We start from the raw sequence: 21,431 nt of genomic DNA, 5'->3' as shown, positions 1-21,431 counted from the left end.
AGACACTGAGATGCTGTAGTGGACGTTATAAGGCCACCAGATGCAGACATTGGGATGCTGTAGTGGACGTCCACAGGGTCATCAGACACAGACACTGAGATGCTGTAATGGACGTCCACAGGGTCATCAGACACAGACACTGAGATGCTGTAGTGGACATCCACAGGGTCATCAGACACAGACACTGAGATGCTGTAGTGGACGTCCACAGGGTCATCAGACACAGACACTGAGATGCTGTAGTGGACGTCCACAGGGTCATCAGACACAGACACTGGGATGCTGTAGTGGACGTCCACAGGGTCATCAGACACAGACACTGAGATGCTGTAGTGGACGTTATAAGGCCACCAGATGCAGACATTGGGATGCTGTAGTGGATGTCCATACAGTCACCAGACACAGACACTGGGATGCTGTAGTGGACGTCCACAGGGTCACCAGATGTAGACACTATAAACCTTTGCCTGACTTTGGGCCTTTACAGCCTCATTCAGCCAACTTCAGGAACATTCTCCAACTCCTCATTCTTCCCCCTGCAAGCTCATGATTCTGCTAATGTTACAGGGAAATTGTGTGAAGGATCCTGGGCCATGGACAGTCTCTAGAATGGGTAAGATCTGCTATGTATTTACTGCCTTGAACTGAAACCACCAGGACCTGGAAATCTGCATCTTCCATCCCCCTTCCTTCCTCAGCATCAGTCTCCATCACCGTCAGGGAAGAGTGACTTCCTGGGTCACTCTTTTTGGCAGCCTGGCACACAGAAGCATTGTCCTGTTCCTCTGGCTGAAACTCCTATTTTCACATAATAAAACCTAGTGTTGTTTCCAAACCTTCCTTGCTACGACTATGTCTGTAGGACAGACACTACCCTTGTGAAGACTCACAGACCTGACTCCCTACCAGATACCCATGGTGCAGGCTTGGGGTGGGCAGCACCGGGGATGGGCACTGGGAGGCTGCAGGTTCGCATCCTCGGTGCTCATGGTTATGGTGATGCTGATGGTTGTATGATGTCACTCAGCCTGCAGCCCAGGTCCCCCGGGGTCTGCTTTACTCCTACAACCAATCAAACTATGCTTCTGATTATTCACTTACAGTACCTTGTGTTTTTCTTCAGCTTGTCTCTTTGTCAGCCTTAAAAAAGAATAAATCTTTTTAGGCAAATGTTAAACATATAAAACACAAACACTGTCTTTTTTTTAAATAACAATCTCTGCAGTAATTTACTTCACATGTCCATAATAATTATATTTAATTTAAAGTACAATCCTTTCTTATAAAGCAGATTCAACTATCAACAGAACTTAAGGGACAAAGAATAATAGAACTTATAACAGTTCTAATTGTCAACTTGACATAACCAGGAGTAACCTGAGAAGAGAATCTCAGTGGGGGATTTCTAGATCAGGTTGGCCTGAGGTCATGTCCATAGTGGACTGTCTTGATTGTACATTAAATAGTGTGGGAAAACTCAGCCCATGGTGGGCGGCACCATTCCCCATGCAGTGGCTCCTGTAACTGGGGTTAGTGCTCTCTATCTACTGTGCAGTCGGTGCACGGTACTCTAAGCACTCTGTGTGTCATGACTGTTCTTTCCCTCACAATCGGTGTGATAATGTACTAGATAACCTGTAAAGGAAGGATGGGGACAAGGGAAGGGCAAGCCACCGTATGAGTGCATACAGGGAGCCGACCGGTTCAGAACTGAACCTCGGAACGGCTGGGGTTGGATGATATTGTTTAAATCATAAATGGCACATGCCAGGACACCCTGTGAAAACAACATGAACTGTGAAGTGATAGAGCAGCAAATGAATCCATGTTTGCATGTCCTTTGTGGACATACACAAACAGTAGCTTCAGAATCTCGCAGTTTACAAAAAAGGCTGAACTCTGCATGGTGTCGTACGTAGGCTTGTAAGCTCAGCTGCACACGGCAGCGTGATTTCCAGGTCAGCCTGGGAGGCTCAGACGGGCTGTTTGATGGCTTTAAAAAAAGTGACAGAAACCTGGGATGGCGCTCAGTGCAGAGTGCTTGCTTGGCTGGCATGAGGCCCTAGGCTCAGTACTGTCATCAAAGTTTGAAGAACACAGATAAACTAACAGAATCTAGAAAAAGGGGGAGGGGTCAAAGCTGTCATTCCACTTTCAGTGAAATTAAGTTACACTAAAAAAATTCTTCAACATGTGTCTTTATCAGTTGAGCTAACTGCTCATCACCCCTTAGACACCTGCTCAGCACTCAATGCGCAGCAACAGCACTGTTGGAACTGTTGTAAGCAGGAAGACAGTTCCGTATGTTGTGACTTTATTATCCAACAATACTCTCTGCCACACTGTTGACAGTTTACTGAGCTACTGCACACGAGGAAAATCTCCGTCATCTCCAGAATGCATACAACAACCTCTAAATCAAAAAACCTCACATTCAAGGGTGGCCTACAAAACCATAGTTACTCATCATGATCCTTAAAACACACTGGAGATGATTAAGTTCGTAGTATGCCTTGAGTGTCTTAGTACTCTGTTATTTTATAAAGGAGTTATTCTACAGTTGTTTTATAACTTTATAGCCTTATTTTTAACATCTGATTTTCAAATTAAATTAAAATTTAAATTATATATTCAATTACATATATATATATATATATATATATATATATATAATGTATGTGTGTGCATGTCTATGTGGAGTATGTGCACCTGAGTGCAGGTGTCCAATGAGGTCAGAGGAGGGCACCTGCCACCCTGGAACTGGAGTTGTTGTAAGCTGTCTGTGTGGGTTCTGGGACCCAAACTTGGGTTCCTTACATGAGCAGTCACTCTTAACCACCGAGCCGTCTCTACAGCCCACAGCTTAGTTTTATGTCTCATTCCAACTGGCAAATAGAACAGTATTCCATTTCTGATCCATTTTCACATAAACAATCTCTCTCTCTCTCTCTCTCTCTCTCTCTCTCTCTCTCTCTCTGTGCATGCACACGTGTTCACATTTATACAAGCTCAAATTACAGTTTACTATTAGCCTGATATAATGTATCAAGATTTCAAATACTTTGTCATACAACAATTTCAATTTCATTCACTGCCTGCTCATGCAACTATCTCCTAAAAAAGCTCCATTTTAAGAGGGAAAAAGAAATGCTTTTCAACTCCACTCCCTTCTTTTCTGTTGTCACCCACTTCTCTGTTGCTTTTCTGAGAAAAAGTTCTCCAGGGACCTGTGTGTCCTGTGCACTGTCCGCTTTGTAACAGATGCTTACTGAGGAGCCACCAAGGATAGTACACCGTCCCCATTTATACCCATGTGCTGTGTCAGTAGCTGGACAAATTGGTACTAACAGGGGTGAACCATGCAATACCAATCCACAAGCCGGACAGCCCACAGAAAGATGCCAAAGGGGGAAAACTGGAGCAGGGCGATGAACTTGGAGGTGTGCTAGGAACGCTGTCAGTGTGGCCGGAGCCGTTCTCGAAAGGTGCTGCAGGAAGCCAGTGCTGTGGAGTGCTCTCTCAGCATGCACGAAGCCAGTGCTGTGGAGTGCTCTCTCCGCATGCACAAAGCCGATGCTGTGGAGTGCTCTCTCAGCATGCACGAAGCCAGTGCTGTGGAGTGCTCTCTCCACATGCACAAAGCCGATGCTGTGGAGTGCTCTCTCAGCATGCACGAAGCCAGTGCTGTGGAGTGCTCTCTCCGTATGCACAAAGCCGATGCTGTGGAGTGCTCTCTCAGCATGCACAAAGCCAGTGCTGTGGAGTGCTCTCTCAGCATGCACGAAGCCAGTGCTGTGGAGTGCTCTCTCCGCATGCACAAAGCCGATGCTGTGGAGTGCTCTCTCAGCATGCACAAAGCCAGTGCTGTGGAGTGCTCTCTCAGCATGCACGAAGCCAGTGCTGTGGAGTGCTCTCTCCACATGCACAAAGCCGATGCTGTGGAGTGCTCTCTCTGCATGCACAAAGCCGATGCTGTGGAGTGCTCTCTCCGCATGCACAAAGCCGATGTTGTGGAGTGCTCTCTCAGCATGCACAAAGCCAGTGCTGTGGAGTGCTCTCTCAGCATGCACGAAGCCAGTGCTGTGGAGTGCTCTCTCAGCATGCACGAAGCCAGTGCTGTGGAGTGCTCTCTCCGCATGCACAAAGCCGATGCTGTGGAGTGCTCTCTCCGCATGCACAAAGCCGATGCTGTGGAGTGTTCTCTCAGCATGCACAAAGCCAGTGCTGTGGAGTGCTCTCTCCGCATGCACAAAGCCGATGCAGTCCTCGAGATATCAACGTGTTGTAAGTCTGTAGTTCCAGCCTTGGCTACATGTGACCAGTTTCAGAGAGGCAGAGGGAGAGAAAGTAGCAATGGACCCCCACATTTTAGGAGAACAGTCACAAAGTACCCCAAACCAGCAGCAGAAAGGGAGTGATGAGTTTAGGACATAAATTAATGCAATGGAGATGAAAAGACTATGAAGATCCAATGACATACAATCGTTTCTTTGAAATGATGAACAATACTGACAAGCCATTAGGCAAACCAACCAGTAGAAACAGGAAGAAACCAAATTGTTAAAACCGAGGTGGCGGAAAGTAACATTGCAATAGATACCAAGAAAATACAGGATGATCAGCAAATACTTTGGAATTCTATATTGCTGACAATTGAGAAGAAATGCAAAACCCCTAGACCACAGGACCTACCAACATCAAGTCAAGACCATGAACAGAGTGACAGTGAGTACAGAGGCTGGTGGGGTTAGCGAAGGGTCTCTCAGCAGGTGGTCACTCAGTGACAGATCAGGGAGACTCCAGCAAGCTGGGCTGAGATATATGGAGTGTGTCCAAAGGTCAGTCCTGACTACTGGGGAAGCGGTGGGTCCCAGGCCAAACCCAGGAGTCGAGAGGGCAAGCTCCAGGTTCAGATCTTGGGCCTCATGTTAAAGCTGTGAAATAAACGGGGCAGAATATCAGCCTAAAGAAGCCTGCAACTGTGTTTCAGTGAATGGGTGAGGTGTGGATTTTAGTAATAATTCTGGCATGCATTGTAAAAATTGCAATAAAATACTGGGAAAAATAAACAAAAATAAAACAAAAATCAAAATTATAGATCAATTGTCCTGATGAACATAGACACAAAAATTCTCAGTAAAAATGCTTGCAAAACCCCCCCAACATATTAAAATATACAGTTATCAAGTTAGTTTCATTTCAGCTATGCAAGGATGGTTCAACACACACAAATCAACAAACGTAATACATCCCAAGACACCCAGAGACAGAATTCACCTGATCATCTCAATAGATGCAGCAGCCCTCTGTCAAAGTTCAACATCCTTCACAATAAAAGCCCTGAAGGAATGTACCTCAACACAATAAAAACTGTATTTGAACATCATTCTACAAAATGGGGAAAACTTGAGTGCATTTCCCTATAGTCAGCAACCGTTTTAGTTAACATAATCCTTGAATTTAGACAGAATAATGTAGCAAGCCAGACATAAGGGCTAGAGACAGGAGAGGAAGAGGGCAAATCATTTTAATTTGTAGACTAAGTAATCATCTTGAAAGATTCTTTTTATCCCAACAGAAACCTTTTAGATACAATAACATTTCCAGAAAGTGTCAGGACACAAAAGAAACATAAAAATCAGTAGCTTCCTACAGTAGTTCACCAAGAAAATGAACACGTTGAAAAAGAAATCAGAAAAACAATCCCATTCCATTTGCCTCAATGGAATCTCATCTCTTTTCAATGAGATGAGAGACATAGGAAGGAAATTAAACATGAAAGAAGATGGAAAGGTACAGGAGAAACAGAGAGTAATAAGTTGGTGTTAAAAGGATCCACTAAACTTGCTTAGGAAATGGTGACTCACACAAAGTGGAACTGGCTAAAGGAGCACTCCCAGTTCTCCTATCAGTGTGATTCTGCTGGGCAGCAGGGAGGACCCTGGTCAACAGCTGGGCAGCAGGGAGGACCCTGGTCAACAGCTGGGCGGCAGGGAGGACCCTGGTCAACAGCTGGGCGGCAGGGAGGACCCTGGTCAACAGCTGGGCAGCAGGGAGGACCCTGGTTAACAGCTGGGCAGCAGGGAGGACCCTGGTCAACAGCTGGGCAGCAGGGAGGACCCTGGTCAACAGCTGGGCAGCAGGGAGGACCCTGGTTAACAGCTGGGCAGGAGGGAGGACCCTAGTTAACAGCTGGGCAGGAGGGAGGACCCTGGTTAATAGCTGGGCAGGAGGGAGGACCCTGGTTAACAGCTGGGCAGCAGGGAGGATCCTGGTTAACACCTGAGCAAGAGGGAGGACCCTGGTTAACAGCTGGGCAGGAAAAACAGCCCTGGTCTGTCTTGGGATGACCATGGCAATATTTTTACATTGTAAATTTTATTCAAACAACCAAACTGAAATTTCCGTCTCTGTAAAACTCAAAGTATAACTTGGGGCCATGAAACCACATAAGCTGATGGGGGTTTCTGTTAGGGCTGGTTCATTTTGTGTGTTAGGCAGATCTAGCTGTGCATGATTATTAGAGGTTTTCCTTTATTGATCTCTAAGCTGTGGAGTGATTTCTCATTGGGAAGGCATATGAATTCCATAACAGAAAGCCCCTTTGTATTCCTGGTTGACAGTAATATTATTGTGAAAAGGGCTGTATTACAACAACAACAGTAAAATATATAGATTTGATACAATCTCAATACAAATTTTAAGACGTTCTTCACAGAAACAGACAAAAGTTTAAAATGATGGGGAATTGGGAAAGACCCCAAAATAATAAAATCCTGAACAGAAAAGGTGATGTCGAATGTGTCACAAAACATGCCATAGAGCCACAGGAACAGAAAAAGCACCACCCTGACAACGAAAAAGGAAGATAAACCTATGGGATGGAATGGAGGACCAGAAGAAAACCCTTAGCTACTGCCGCCTGAGTATTGAAAAAGGTACCCAAAGTACACATGGGAGAAAGGAAGTTTGTTCAGTAAATAGTGCTGGGACAACTGGATTTCAACACAGAGGAAGGAAACTAGATGCCCATGTCTCACCCTGTACAACATGCAGTTAAAGTGAAGAATTCTGTAGAGTTACTGTGAGGCCTGGGACACCTGAGTCAGCTTGACAATTCATTTTAGTTTATGTGTGTAGGTGCTTGGCCTGCATGTCTGTCTGTGCACCACTTGTGTGCCTGGTGCCTGTGAATGCCAGGATGCTGTGTCCTCTGGAACTGAAGTTACAAACAGTTGTGAGCTGCTGTGTGGGTGCTGGGACTGGAACCTGGGTCCACTGCAAGAGTTGCTGAGTCATCTCTCTGGGCCAGAGCTCATTCCTTAAATGGTTATATATTACAGTATTTTGTAGACATAAAATATAAATACATCCTCATTGATAAGCAGACTCTGAACTAACAATTCTAGCATAAGTACCCATCCATACTTATGGATATGTAAAATATTTATATAAACATTTTAATAATATGTCTTTGTGTTCACATTATATACTGACTATGTTATTTACCTATTTGTGTCGCATATGATATGTAATAAATGTCCTTCACATATGGTTTTTATGTGTTTCCAAGCCATATTTTCCTGTCTCAGAAGGATCCCGCTCTAGAAATGAGGATTATAGCTTCAAAGGAGGGCACCAAAGAAAATGGTGGTGCACGCTCTACGCCATCAGTCACCCTCAGTTACTCTGCTCAGCAGGGTCGTTAAACAACAGTGCACTGCAAGGATCATCACGTCACACGAGTCAACCCGTACTACTTAAAAAATACTTAACAATTTAATTGGATAAATAGTATCAAATTACTTACATACTTCTGATAACCATGCAGAACCTGAATAGTCCTAGCAGAGGTGTAAAATTTGTTAATTAGCCCGAATCAGGATTTATTTTTAGGACGGAGTGATGATTGACTTTGAACTATTCCTACAATCTTACTTAGCAAGTTCATCTTCCTCCTCAGTAGGAAGCAGCTTCTCGGTCCTTCTTCCACTTCTCCTTTTGACAATCAACCCGCTGTCATTATAGTCAGTGACCATAAGACACGGGTTCTCCGAGACTCTAAATTCCAGACTCCACTGCTTCTTGCTCATTTCTTCAACCTTTGAAGTAAGCTGGAGGCAAGGATAAACGTTACTGTTCAAGAAAACTAACTTTTATTGTTCTCATCACTCGGCTCTTACTGCGTGATTTTAGTGCATAAAAAGATTTCTGGAGGGCTGGAGAGATGGCACAGGGGTTGAGAGTGTTTACTGCTCTTGTGGAGGTCTTTGGTTCAGTTCTCAGCACCAACCCACATGGCAGCTCACAAAGTCTGTAACCCTAGTCCCAGGGCATCCAACGCCCTCTTCTGTCCTCTGAGGGCACCACACACACCAAGTGCAATACATACATATAGGCAAAATATTTATAAAGTAAAAATAGACACATCTTTTAAAAACACTTTTGCTTTGTTTAATTTGTTAATTTTAGCATTAGAATATTTTGTGTGAATTCTGCTTTATTTCTGTTTGATCTAAAAAAGCAGAGTTCTATAAACTTCAAAAATGGGCATTCTTAATTCTGGGTCTTTTTGCATTCACTCTTAGCCATCTAGCATTTTCACTACCTGTTTGATGGAAGGAGAGGAGAAAACACGTCACCTTCAGGATTTGCTGCCAGGGTTGCTCATGAGATAATCAGATTCCAAGAGCGTGCCATCATGGGTATTAGGAGCAGAAATGAGTGTCTCCTCCAAGCACAGCCATTCTCCCCCCCTTTAACGTTGACAACTTTTTCTCTTTTTAATCACTTGGATACCAGGTCATCAAAAAAAGTGAAGGTGCTCACTGAAAAGGAAGTGCCCAGTCTTGCTGCTGAGCAGTAGGCGACGCTGCTGAGCCGATTGTTTCAGACTCTGGAAAGGAGATGCCTCCCCAACGGGACAGGCACCAACTATTTCACAAGTGAGACGTACCCAAGTCATTCCTGCTTTAGCCGCACCCATTCACTCAAAGCTCTTAGGGGCCATTAGGTAGCATTTCACGACACCACAAGACACAATGCAATCCCACAGTGCTCGGTCAGATAAATGACCCAACAACTCCGTTAGTCAGTTGAATTAAAGAGCTGTGAATTTGTGTGAGGAATGGAGGAAGCCCTGAGTGAATGAAATCCTGAGTGGATTTGTGTTGTTGACACTGGTGAATGTGTTTTGTAGACACTGACATGCCATGTCCAGGACTCCAGTGCCTCAGCCCCATAGGAGTGACAAGCTTCCCTGGGTTAGGCTCAGAAGGACGGCAAAGCCTTCCTAAGGAAACTGTGTTGTGAACGTTGACAGAGTGTACACAAAATATCCTCCATAGCTTTCTCCCCCTCTGATGGCCTGGAGACTGCTCCCTACGGAGTCTGCTCCTACTGAGATAGCTAAACCTGCCTCCTTGGTCCATCTGTGACCCACAACCCTGGCTCCTTGTTTATCTGATGTCAGCTGTATGCAATAATCCTGCCTCCCTGTTCAGCTGTCCACTGTAAACACACTAAACATCTAGTGCTCTGGCCTCTCCACCAAAGAGCCATCGCCCGACCACAGCTTTCCCCGTCTGTCTTGTCTTCATTCCCCTCCCTGCCCCACTCAGGTCAACCTGGGAGCTGCAAATCTGCAAAATATTTTAATGTTTTCTTAGGAGGGGAAATGTCTCATCTACCTTTTTTTTTCCCCAATATATCTCTAGATTTTCATGAATCTTAACAATTCAATGTATCTCAGAACTTAGCTTTCTCATCTGGATCAAATATATTTTTTGGTTGATGATGTATAATCTTATATACTATAAAAATCACCTGGTCTACAGAGCAAGATCCAGGAAAGGCACAAAGCTACACAGAGAAACCCTGTCTCGAAAAACCAAAAAAAAAAAAAAAAAAAATCACACATTCTGAAACTATCTTTACTAGGGAACATGACAAATCAAATGGGACACTTTAACAAAGACAGTTTTTTGATTAGTGTTAAACTGTGGAAGTGTATATACCTGCTCTCAAAGTTTCACCGAGTAGTTCTGTGGGAAGTACAGCTTCCAACGGTCTGAACGGAAAATGTCCAGTTTGCGCACAGCAAAGCTCAAAGATTGTGTGTTGGTTTGAATTTGTCAAACTTGGAGACATTTTTATTTCTTCTCATTCACTGCTTAGTTCCCATCGATAGCTCAACCCGCCTCCTGGGTCCACCTGTCCACGTAATTTATCCTTTAGCCAAGGCAAGTACATCTATCAAAAGCTGATAGTACCATACTCCTCTATGTTTATCTTAAGTCAAAAGATCACATGACATGGAATAAATTTTTTTTTCTAGGTCATGTGCTACTGGGAAAGAAAGATTGGAATTGATTAGTGAAAAATCATCCTGAAAATATTTTCCTTAACTTTTAGTATTTAGACAGTAGAAACCATCTCTCCCTAGAAGCAGTTTCACACAAGGATAATCCCACTGTTTAGGGAAACTTTTTGTTTGGTTTGTTTGAGACACAGTCTCTCTATGTAGCCCTTGCTATCCTGGAACTTGGTATGCAGACCAGGCAGGCCTCATACTCACAGAGATTGTCTACCTCTGCCTCCCAAGTGCTGGGATAAAAGGCATGGACTACCATGCCAGCCTGTACGGAAGCTTTTCATCAGCAAAAATTAGTGAAATTGATTTTTGAAAACAAGAATAGCAGCATCTTTTTGAAAGTGAAATTTTCTTTCTTTCTTTTTTCTTTTTTGAGACAGGGTCTCACTGTGCAGCCCTGGCTGGACTTGAACTCACAGAGATCCACTCGCCACTGCAGCCATTGGGCAGTCCCTGGATTAGTTATATTATCAATGTCTTTAGTTGCAGAAACACTGTGATTAAAATTGTTATGTTATGTGTATGGGTATTAGTATATTTATTCCTTGCATGTGTGTCTATGTACCACATGTCCAGCACCCAAGCAGGCCAGAAGAAGGCGTTAGATCCTCAAGATGTGGGTGCTGGGAATCGAACCTTCATCCTCTAAAAGAACAGCCAGTGCTCTTAACCATTGAGCCATCTCTACAGCCTCTGTGTTTTGTTTAATTTCAGCCACAGAATTTATTTCTTTGAAGTATGTAAGCCCCTGCCCTTTAGTTTACTAGGCTTGGGCTCTGTCCAATAGCTAATTTCCAGTTCCTACCTTTAGCATGCCAGTATCAAGCATGTTACTTCCTTACATTTCAGTTCTAACACTTCCGGGAACTTTATAATCTTGTCTTCTGAATCACAAGCAAACGCTTGTTTGTGTGCAAAGTGTGTTCACAGTTTGCCTTAATCACTCAGCAAATACACAGGATGGCTGGCAAGTGCGTGCTCAGACCAGGAGCGTAGAGGAGATGGAGAACACGCTGTGTTCCTTTTCTCACATTTGGGGAAGTCCATGTGACCTCAGACATGCACTCCAGACACACCTTTACTTTACCCTCACATCGGGCAGATTATTTGCTGAGGTTACAGGTAATTACCTTGAACTGAGTCCTTCCCCTATAGCTACCCAGAAGTGGTTCTTTGTCAGGACAGATGTTTGCAGACACATCCCCAGCTGTGTGCTGTAACTCACGGCTGTGTTTGTCTGGCTCTCGATTATTCCCTGTTACATCTTGAGTGAGAGACATTTTCTCATGCGCTCTCACTGAAGGAACTTCTGGATGTACAGGTGCACATTTCTTGTTTATTTCGGGGTCTTCAGACATTTTCTGCAGATGCAAAGGCGGAGGGTAGCTGTGTTTGCTTTCCTTCTGAGACTGAGGGTTTGTTGGCCTGGCTGGATCTGCAAATGTGTTTTGTGTTTGGGGGCATGTCTTTGAGAGGCCTTTATCCTTCAGGAGCCACAGGATATAGATGAAAAAATAGTTAGAAATAAATATATATTTTGCATTTAAATTTCTTAATATATGTTTAGATGTCAGAAATCACTTGGGCAGTAATTATGAGTTAATTATTATAATTAAAAATTATAATTAAAAATAATTATGAGTTAATTATTAATTAATCCTCTGTGTGTTAATTTACCAAAGATGAATTACTTATTTTTAACATTATAAATTCGCCCTTATGTAAAAATATTTGACTTCACTGGTCTCAAAAAGTGAGCCATGCCTGTGAGCTTCATCTATTATCTGTGAAGACCTAGAGAGACTGAAACTATTAAAAGACAAACCCAAAGCTTTACATCACCAACAGCCAGAGCACTAACACCAGTCACACAAAAATTAATTGCTAAGTTGTAATTTAAATCACATAGCAACACACTTGTCCATCTATGTGGATTCTGGGTGTTAAGGTTTAATGTACTCTAACATCCACAGAAGACTGTGGGTCATACAGTACCAACCTTGTTCTGAATATCTATGCTACCCTGGACAAAGCAACTCTCAGTCTTAGTCAGAGGAGCCTGTCCTCACAATGAACAGTGGTGAATGCAAAGGTTTCCCAAGATGCTGAATGTAAGTGAGTGCTGAGTGCTCGGCCTTAAATAAGACACTCATAGCCGGGCTGTGGTGGCGCACGCCTTTAATCCCAGCACTCGGGAGGCAGAGCCAGGTGGATCTCTGTGAGTTCGAGGCCAGCCTGGTCTTCAGAGTGAGATCCAGGAAAGGCGCAAAGCTACACAGAGAAACCCTGTCTCGAAAAACCAAAAAAAAAAAAACACTCATAATGCCCCCTTCAAGGCTCAGAGGACACCATGAAAAAAGGGGTAGACAGAATGTAAGACTGACAGACGGGGTGATGACTATGAAGTGTCATCCTAGACTCAACACAACCAATGCAGTCAGTAACTTGCAACAGCTGGGCCGCCTGCATTGGGTTCACACAAGACTGGCCTGTCAATAATCAGTCATGGAGGGGGAGGGACTCAGGGCGTCCACCTTTTACTGCTAACTATTGGGAAAAGGGAAACTGTGGTTTTCTGTTGTGAACCCACAGCTAAGCCCATGGGGAATCAACAGTAGCTCGGGAACATAGTCAAGCAGAGGCCCCTTGTAAAACTCAGTGGGTCACAAAACAACATGACTAGACATGGATGTGAGAGAGATTTTTGGGAAGGGAGGTAGATTGGGGGTGGTAGGGAGGGGGTGGGGTGAGGGGCAATGTGCATTTTGAACATGCAGGAAATGTTCTAAGAACAGATTTAATTAATAAAAAAGCTCTGTAGCATGTATCAATTCACAACCCTGAAATTGAACCACACAGAAAGTGACTGTTTTTACAGTTCATACACTTGACTACAGTTGAGGTTTCTCCCAGCAGGCATGGGCTTATCTTTATGTCTACTATCTCCTTCAATACAGATGCTGAAGGCAATTATTGACTAAGGGACAGTATTAACTCTTTGAATTTCCCACTAGCCATTGCAGATATCAATCAGTGAGTTTAAGCCACAGGGCCTGATCTCCGACAGTGGACATCACTGTTAGGTGTGTGCTACACAGGTCTACAAGGTCCTACACAGGTCTACACAGGTCCACACAGGTCTACACAGGTCCACACAGGTCTACACAGGTCCACACAGGTCCACACAGGTCCACACAGGTCCACACAGGTCCACAAGGTCCACACAGGTCCACACAGGTCCACACAGGTCCACACAGGTCCACACAGGTCCACACAGGTCTACACAGGTCCACACAGGTCCACACAGGTCCACACAGGTCCACACAGGTCCACAAGGTCCACACAGGTCCACACAGGTCCACACAGGTCCACACAGGTCCACACAGGTCTACACAGGTCCACACAGGTCCACACAGGTCCACACAGGTCCACACAGTTCCACACAGGTCCACACAGGTCCACACAGGTCCACACAGGTCTACACAGGTCCACACAGGTCCACACAGGTTGATGGCTCAGAGCTGACCTCTCTCTATCCTGAGAGGAAGCTAAACATGATGAAGGGAAAATGCTCAGAAAAATGTCTGCACTCAAGCAACAAACTTTACTCACTACAGCTTCTAACAGTACACTGTTTTAGAACTAATTAAAATGTTTAAAAATTAAATGTCAAATATGATCTACAATTGCTTCTGAGTCAGGCAGTCATGGCACATACCTTTAATCCCAGCACTCAGCAGGCAGCGGTAGGAGGATTTCTGTGAGTTCCAGGCCAGGACAGCCAGGGCTACATAAAGAAACCTTGTGTTGAAAAACAAAAACAAACAAACAAACATTGCTTTTGGGAAGGTTATTATGAAAGTGCTCTTTGGAGTGTGGCACATTATTAACACAAAGGAAACACTAATGAGAACTTATATTAAGTTGTGCATACTTGCAGCTGGGAATTTTCACTGCCATCAAGACTCTTGTGTTCTGACTGGGTTGTCACCTCAAAGTCCGATTCCTCTGTAACAAATATACATTTCTCTTAAAAAAACCACTCACTTAGAAGAGCAGCACTTAAAACAGATGAGAAGAATGACACTGTAAAAGAATAATGGTTATTTTCAATTTCCAAATTAAAAATTTAAATCAAGCTTGATACGCAGGTATTATTAGAAAATATTTTATAAGCCGGCTACTCTCCACACACACACACACACACACACACACACACACACACACACACACACACACACACACACAACCACACATACACAGATACCCACATATACACATGTGCTCGCTCTCTCTCCTCCCCCACACAGACATCCACACATACACATGTGTGCACATACACACCCACACACCCACCCACACACACATAGGCACAATCTTGGACTTGATGAAGCCTTCTCCTACGTGGGGAAAACTGTGACTCCCCACACTTGACAGCAGCTCTTCAGGTGAGAGCAGCTTCTTGTCATCCGTGTTGGAAAGATTCTACAAACCCAAAGGCCTGACTTTGTGGACAAGATCCTCAGGAAACACGGAAGCAGGAGAGATGGAAACCAACACAACCATACCATTTTTTTTTTTTGCCTCATAACAATACATTTTAGACAACCATGTTATTAATTACTGATTCCAAAATTAATAGGATGTTTTTACACATTTATGTGTGAATACCCTATTCCTTACATCACAAGTGTTTTTGTTCATTTTGTGACAAACTCCCTTCCTCCGATGTAGCCGAGTTCCTCACTGATGGGGACTACACAGATGTGTTTCAGAGTGTGAGGTGGCCATTTTCACAGAGACAGAGCATAGCACTGTTGAGAGGCGGAGGTGAGGGGCCTGTGATGTTTAGATGGCAATAACATGCTAGTGATGTAGGCCCGAACTGAAGGAAAACTCCCAGAAAGTTAAAATACACAAGTGCACAGCAGAGAACCAAGTTTTATGAAACAAATATACAAGTCCGTGCACTTGGAAAGCTGGATATGGTTCAATTCATCACAAAAACAAACAAAACCCCATGACTTTTATATGCAGGGTCTTTTAGATGTACAGCTTGCTCTCTCAGGTTTTGGAGAAAGTTGATAGCAATGTACAAAGTAACAAGGGTCCCAAGTGTAAATGGAAAGTGCCCTCAGGCTTCGCAGCACTCATGAAGGTGCTGAATTAACAGATACCTGGAGAGATGCAGTAAATGTAGCTAAGCAGACTGGGTTTCAGAGAAGAGCCCAAACTGACTGACAGTACAGCCCCACATCTGCTGGTCTGCATGTGCATGCCCACATGGGTCAGCCTGGTGACTCCAGAGACTGTTTTACAATAGCCTGCTTCCAAAGTGTTCACCGTTCCTTCTGGACTCCAACCTCAAGTTGCCCTTATCTGACAACTCACATTAAGATTGCCAAAGGAATCTTAAACTCTGGTAACATTTCTAAAGACCTATGTCTTTTTTTATTTCTTTACAGTAAATCCTACTTTTTCTTCTTTCAAGCCTTTGAAATAATGTGAAATAACATTTTCCCCGACATTAAACTGTATACCCATGTGGCCGACCACACACATTTCAATTTGTTTATTATTAAAATGTCACACAGCTGTGTGTGACCTGGCACCTTAGGTCTCTGGGGAGACAGGAGTGAGAGAACTTGGTTCTGTTTGAAACCGGAAGCTGTTTCCCAGTCTTCCGGTGTTTCCAAGCACTGGTCTGTGTCTTTGTGAAGAAGGGTTCCAGTTCCCTGCCCTTCCCTGGGCAGTAAAGCCCCGTGCCCTGCATCCACACCTGCACTATTGGCCTTTCCTGTCTTCCCTCCCCCGTCTCTAAGTTCCACCTTTCCTCAGATCTTAGCATGTCTTGACACGGAACTAATAATGAGTATTTAGAGGTGCTCTCGCTTGTCCTAGAGTGACAGACACCCGATTCCCACTTTATTTGTCCTTTCCTTTCTATGCATCTAGTTGGCACATTTCTTTGGCTGTAGGTCACATTTCTGTCACTCAGTGAGTGAATGCTATTTCCAGTGACACTCAGGACAGGTTGCTCTTACCTCCTGTGTCTTCGTTTTCTAGATAGTTCCTCTTTGGATCTGTGGCATCAGATGAAATCCCCTCACACTTGTTCAGTAGATCCTCAGAGACACTCTGAAAAAATTAATGTCCATAATTAGCCTGCAAAGACTCAATCATTTCATAAGAAGGTATCTGAAGTTTTCCTATTTATTCTTTCTTTATTTTTTACTTTGTTATTTAAAAAACCTTGGAAATAAAAACATCACACACCAAAATTAACCAGATCCAAAGACAATACACATTAATAACTTCTTAATGAAGTTCCTATTTCAAAAGCCATCATTTTAAAATTAAGTGCATATTGAGTTCCAGAACATCTCTATGGAGCATCTTTTGTATGGTTTCTAGATGCAGCCAGTCCTTTTTCTTCATATGGTAACCAAGCCTTGTATGTTGATCGTGGGGTCCATGGCCGTCATAGAGATGAACCAAAACTGGATGGCATGTGCATCTCAACAAGGAACTACACTTAGGTTCCCTGCCTCTGATTTGTATTTGCACTGAAATTAAATGTCTATATAAAAAATTTAAATAAAATTTTATGTGTATACTGCCCTGAATACAGATGAGGGCAGAAAAAAGTTCCATGTCTTTGAGACACTATCTTTCTATGTAGCTCAGGCTGACTTCAAACACGATGTGTAGAGGTTGGTGGCCTCATCACATTGCACTCTTGCCTCACCCCTACCAAGTGCTGGGGTTACTAACTTGTCAACCATACCCAGAGAACACCTGGACTGCTTCTCATGACCATGCTTTGGTAGTTCAGCTCCATATTTGCCATGATGAGAAGTGCTAGATTCTTGGTGAACATAGGCACAGGATGGTAGACCTTCATTTAGGTAAACAAGAGCTTAGACAATCCAGATGTGTAGTGGAAAAATTACTGATGGGAGGTGGTTGACTAAAATGTGAAAGTAATAAGAAAACCTTTCATGTAATGTTAAAAACCCTTAAAGAGGGACTCGAGAGATGGCTCAGTGGTCAAGAGCTCTGGCCAGTCTTCCAGAGGACCCAGGTTCATTTCCCAGCACCCACGTGGTAGCTCACACCCTTCTGTAACTTCAGTTAAACATATTTGTAGGCAAAAACACACACTAAAAATAAAAATCTTAAAAAAAAAGAAACTAAACCACAATGCAAATATTATACCTGCCATAGCATTTTTTCTTCATTACATAAAGACCACAAAGTATTTCAAATCTAGAGAAAAAGGAATGTTAAGAACAGTTACTGATACAGAACATGGTGGCACATGCCTTTAATCCCAGCACTCAGGAGGCAGAAGCAGTTGGATCTCTATGAGTTCGAGGCCAGCCTGGTCTACAAAGTGAGGACAATTCCAGGAAACTGTTCCAGGACAGCCAGGGCTACAGAGAAAACCTGTCTCAAAAAAACAAAAAACAAAAAACCAACCAAACACAACAACAACAACAAGTTACTTATTAAATGTTTACAAAATGCCAGGAGCTCATTCACACCTTCTCTTCCTAGTATCTCAAATGACACTCAAGGTGATTTAAGGAGCTGATGTTATGGCATTATGTTCCATTGCTTAGGAAACAGAGCAGTCTACATGGCTATGCAGTATTAGGCACACATAACCCAGTTTTTACTAGGAAAGAGTTTTCACTAACAGAAAATCGGAATGAAACTCAAGGCAGCAAAAGAGCAACTACCTCGTTTTCGAGGTGGACTTTCTCCCAGGCCAGGATCTCTTCCTCCAATACGTGGAACTCATCGTTGGACAGCGAGTCCTGAAGATCTTCATCTGCAAAAGTGCTTGCTGTCCTGCCACCCGGAGGCAGGACACGGGCGGTTCCCACGGTGCGCGGCGGGGGTTCGCAGTTGCTGTGCAGTGGCTTCTGGGTAAAGTCCCATGCGCCTTTACTTTTCTTGTAAGTGTCAGGAAGGGTAGAATCACCCCAACCTTTTAATTCGCTCACGGGAGTCTTTTCTTTGAAGTCTGAAAGCCCTTTGTGTTCGCTGGACTTGGGCATGTGTCTGATCTCGAGCTGCCAGGCCATGCGTTTTAGTTTCATAGTGTTTTGCAACTGGCCCTTGAACTCACGGCCTCCTTGCTTTTCACCCACACACACTTCTGGGCATGTACCATCTACCCTTCTACTTTCTGGTTTTTTAGAAGATTTCTCCTTACTTTTATGAAGGGATCCTTCCATTTCGGACTTGTTATTTTCACAGTCTAATTTATTTTTCATTAAGGGAAATTTAGTAACGGACTGGCCACTGTTTCCCACGACCTGACAGGATGAGGGAGGTGAAAAGACATCTCCAAGGCCACCTTCCTCCCATCCGGGAAAGGTCTGCAGTGTGACAGAGACCGGCGCTGCAGCTCCATCTCTGTCCTCACAACCAAGCCTGTCACAGGTCGGTTTAGGGGAGGCCGACTTCAGGGGTGCTTTTCCTGTACAGTCATCACGGGGCCGCTCTTCCTCGTGGTGAACACTAATTTTGACAGCTTCGCAAATCTCACCAGGCTTCTGGCTTAGCTTGTTTGCAACAAGTTGTAGAGCATCTTTACCCTCCAGTTTTTCTCCTTCTAGCGACATTCCCCTGAGCACTTGCCCCTCGGCAGATCTTGAAGGTCCAGACGTATCTTCTCCATCAGAAGCCGCGTTCATCTCTGGCTCCTCCGCTTGCTCTTGGAGTTGTAAAGGTGCAGGGCTCAGCTTGGCTTGATGCGGGGATGCTCTCTGTGCCAAGAGATGTTTCTCTAACTTATCCTTGGAAATCATAGAACATGAACAAAAAAACATTAAAGAAGATTTAACGTGTACCATTTTGCTTTTCATAATCTATATTTAGTTACACAAAAATCACACAAGCAAAATTAACAAATCAAACTAGTTTGGGCAGTGAGATGGCTCAGAGGGTAAATAAAAGTGCTTGCCACCAAAGACTGACAGTCTGAGGTCAACCCCAGAATCCACCTGGTGGAAAGAGACAGCCAACTCCTCCAAGTTGTTCTCTAATCCTTACGGGGTGCTGAGACGTGTGCATGCTCCCATACACACACTAAATAAATGCAAAAAATCCTTCATTTACAGTCTTCCCAGGAGAGAACATGACCCAGGAGGCTTAACGCATCCTCACTTTAGACAAACCCTCACTTGGTATGTGTTAGGTAATTTTAAATACTACAAGAACATTCTCACATTAAAAGGTTTTATTTCACCATTCTTTAAATACCAAGCCCTGATGTTCACTGACATTTAGTCTCTGAAAATCAGTAATTGAATAGTAGGACAGCTAAGATATTTACTTCTAAAATGGTGACACCATGTGTGCAAAAACAAATTAACATTAGAAGAAAACAGGTTTTTTGTTTGTTTGTTTTTTGTTTTTGTTTTTCGAGACAGGGTTTCTCTGTGTAGCTTTGCACCTTTCCTGGAACTCACTCTGTAGTCCAGGCTGGCCTGGAACTCACAGAGATCTGCCTGCCTCTGCCTCCCGAGTGCTGAGATTAAAGGCGTGCGCCACCACCGCCCAGCAGAAGAAAACAGTTTTAATATGCTGTTTGAATAGCCTGCAAATATGATAGTCTCCTAGGTTTTCCCGGGTGAGGTACAGCTTCAGGAAGTATGCAAGCCTTAACAAGAACAGAAGCTGGAGAACACTGATTTATCAACTATCTAAAACATGCCGGGTCCTCTCTGTGCTTTTAGTTACAAGAAGAAAATGACTTTGGAGGTGATTGTCCTACTGATGGCTTCCCTGTCATTTCAGGATATTAAGAGGCAAACTGTGGAAGGCTGGAGAGATGGCTCAGTGGTTAAGAGCACTGGCTGCTCTTCCAGAGGACCCAGGTTCAATTCCCAGCATCCTCATCGTGACTTACAACCATATGTGACCCCAGTTCCAAGGAATCCAATGCCCTCTGCTGGCCTCCATGGGCACTTCATGCATGTAGTACACAGACGTGCAAACACCCATAGACATAAAATAAATAAAAGTGGTGATAGTCTGAACTTCCTTTCTGAATCTCACTAGGACTTTTACACATCAAAATATGCCAAAGAATCATAGGAGATATGATAATATAATATATATATTATAACACACACTATAACAGCTTTATTAAAATGAGCCTTACAAAGTAGCAGAATTGTACTAATGATCAGTATGAAGCACCAAGAACCAACCACTAGTACTGAGGTAGTAAGCACACAACTACCTTGTTAATTCTGCATGGGGACTGTGAGGAAATAATTCTGAGCAGGCATATGCAGAAGTCTCACTCCGTGTGTGTCCTAGGCTGACTGCCTCAGCCCTGTGTGGTGGGGTTACGGGCACGTGGCAGCACACCTGGCCCCCTTTCATTCTGTAGCATCACTTGATGCTTATTTAAAAGCAAAGAAAATACTTCAGAATCTCAAGGCAATTCTTCATCTGTCTCCTTGACTAATCCTGACGTACATGTGATAGCTGTAGAATGTAGTCACAGGTCCATGAATTACAACAATTATTACTGTGATTTGAAAAACATATACATCTAGCTCCAGTTATCTCAATGAAATGACAGTAACAGCAAAAGGAGACCAGGGATTTGAAACACTTCAGAAGGAAGGTCACTTTACAAACGAAGGTATCAAAGGAAGCATGCAGAGAGATGGGCCATGTTGTCACTAATTTGCCTGTCCTTTGAATGATGGTGTCCTTTGAAATATGGAAGTTTTTCAGTTTCAAGAGGTTCCATTTTGTGCCTCTGTTGCTGGTGTCCTGTTCCACGTCAATAAGTTCAAGTCTATTCCTCACAGTCTCTCCTGTCAGACTCCGTGTATCTGCCCTCATGTCGAGGTCCTCCACCCATTTGGAGTTGAGTTTTTTCGGGTGATGAATGTGGGTCTATTTGCATTCTTCTACATGCAGCTGTCCAGTTTGGCGAGCACCATTTGTTGAAGAGGCTTTCTTTTCTCCAGGGTGTATTTTTGGCTTTTTCTTTTTTATCAAAAATCAGGTATCTGAAGGTGTG

The sequence above is a fragment of the Peromyscus californicus genome, unplaced genomic scaffold, assembly GCF_007827085.1.
Source record: "Peromyscus californicus insignis strain IS unplaced genomic scaffold, ASM782708v3 Scaffold_13__1_contigs__length_99412109, whole genome shotgun sequence".
NCBI lineage: Eukaryota > Metazoa > Chordata > Mammalia > Rodentia > Cricetidae > Peromyscus > Peromyscus californicus.
The sequence above is the reverse complement of the archived record's forward strand: the minus strand, read 5'-3'. Positions refer to the sequence as shown.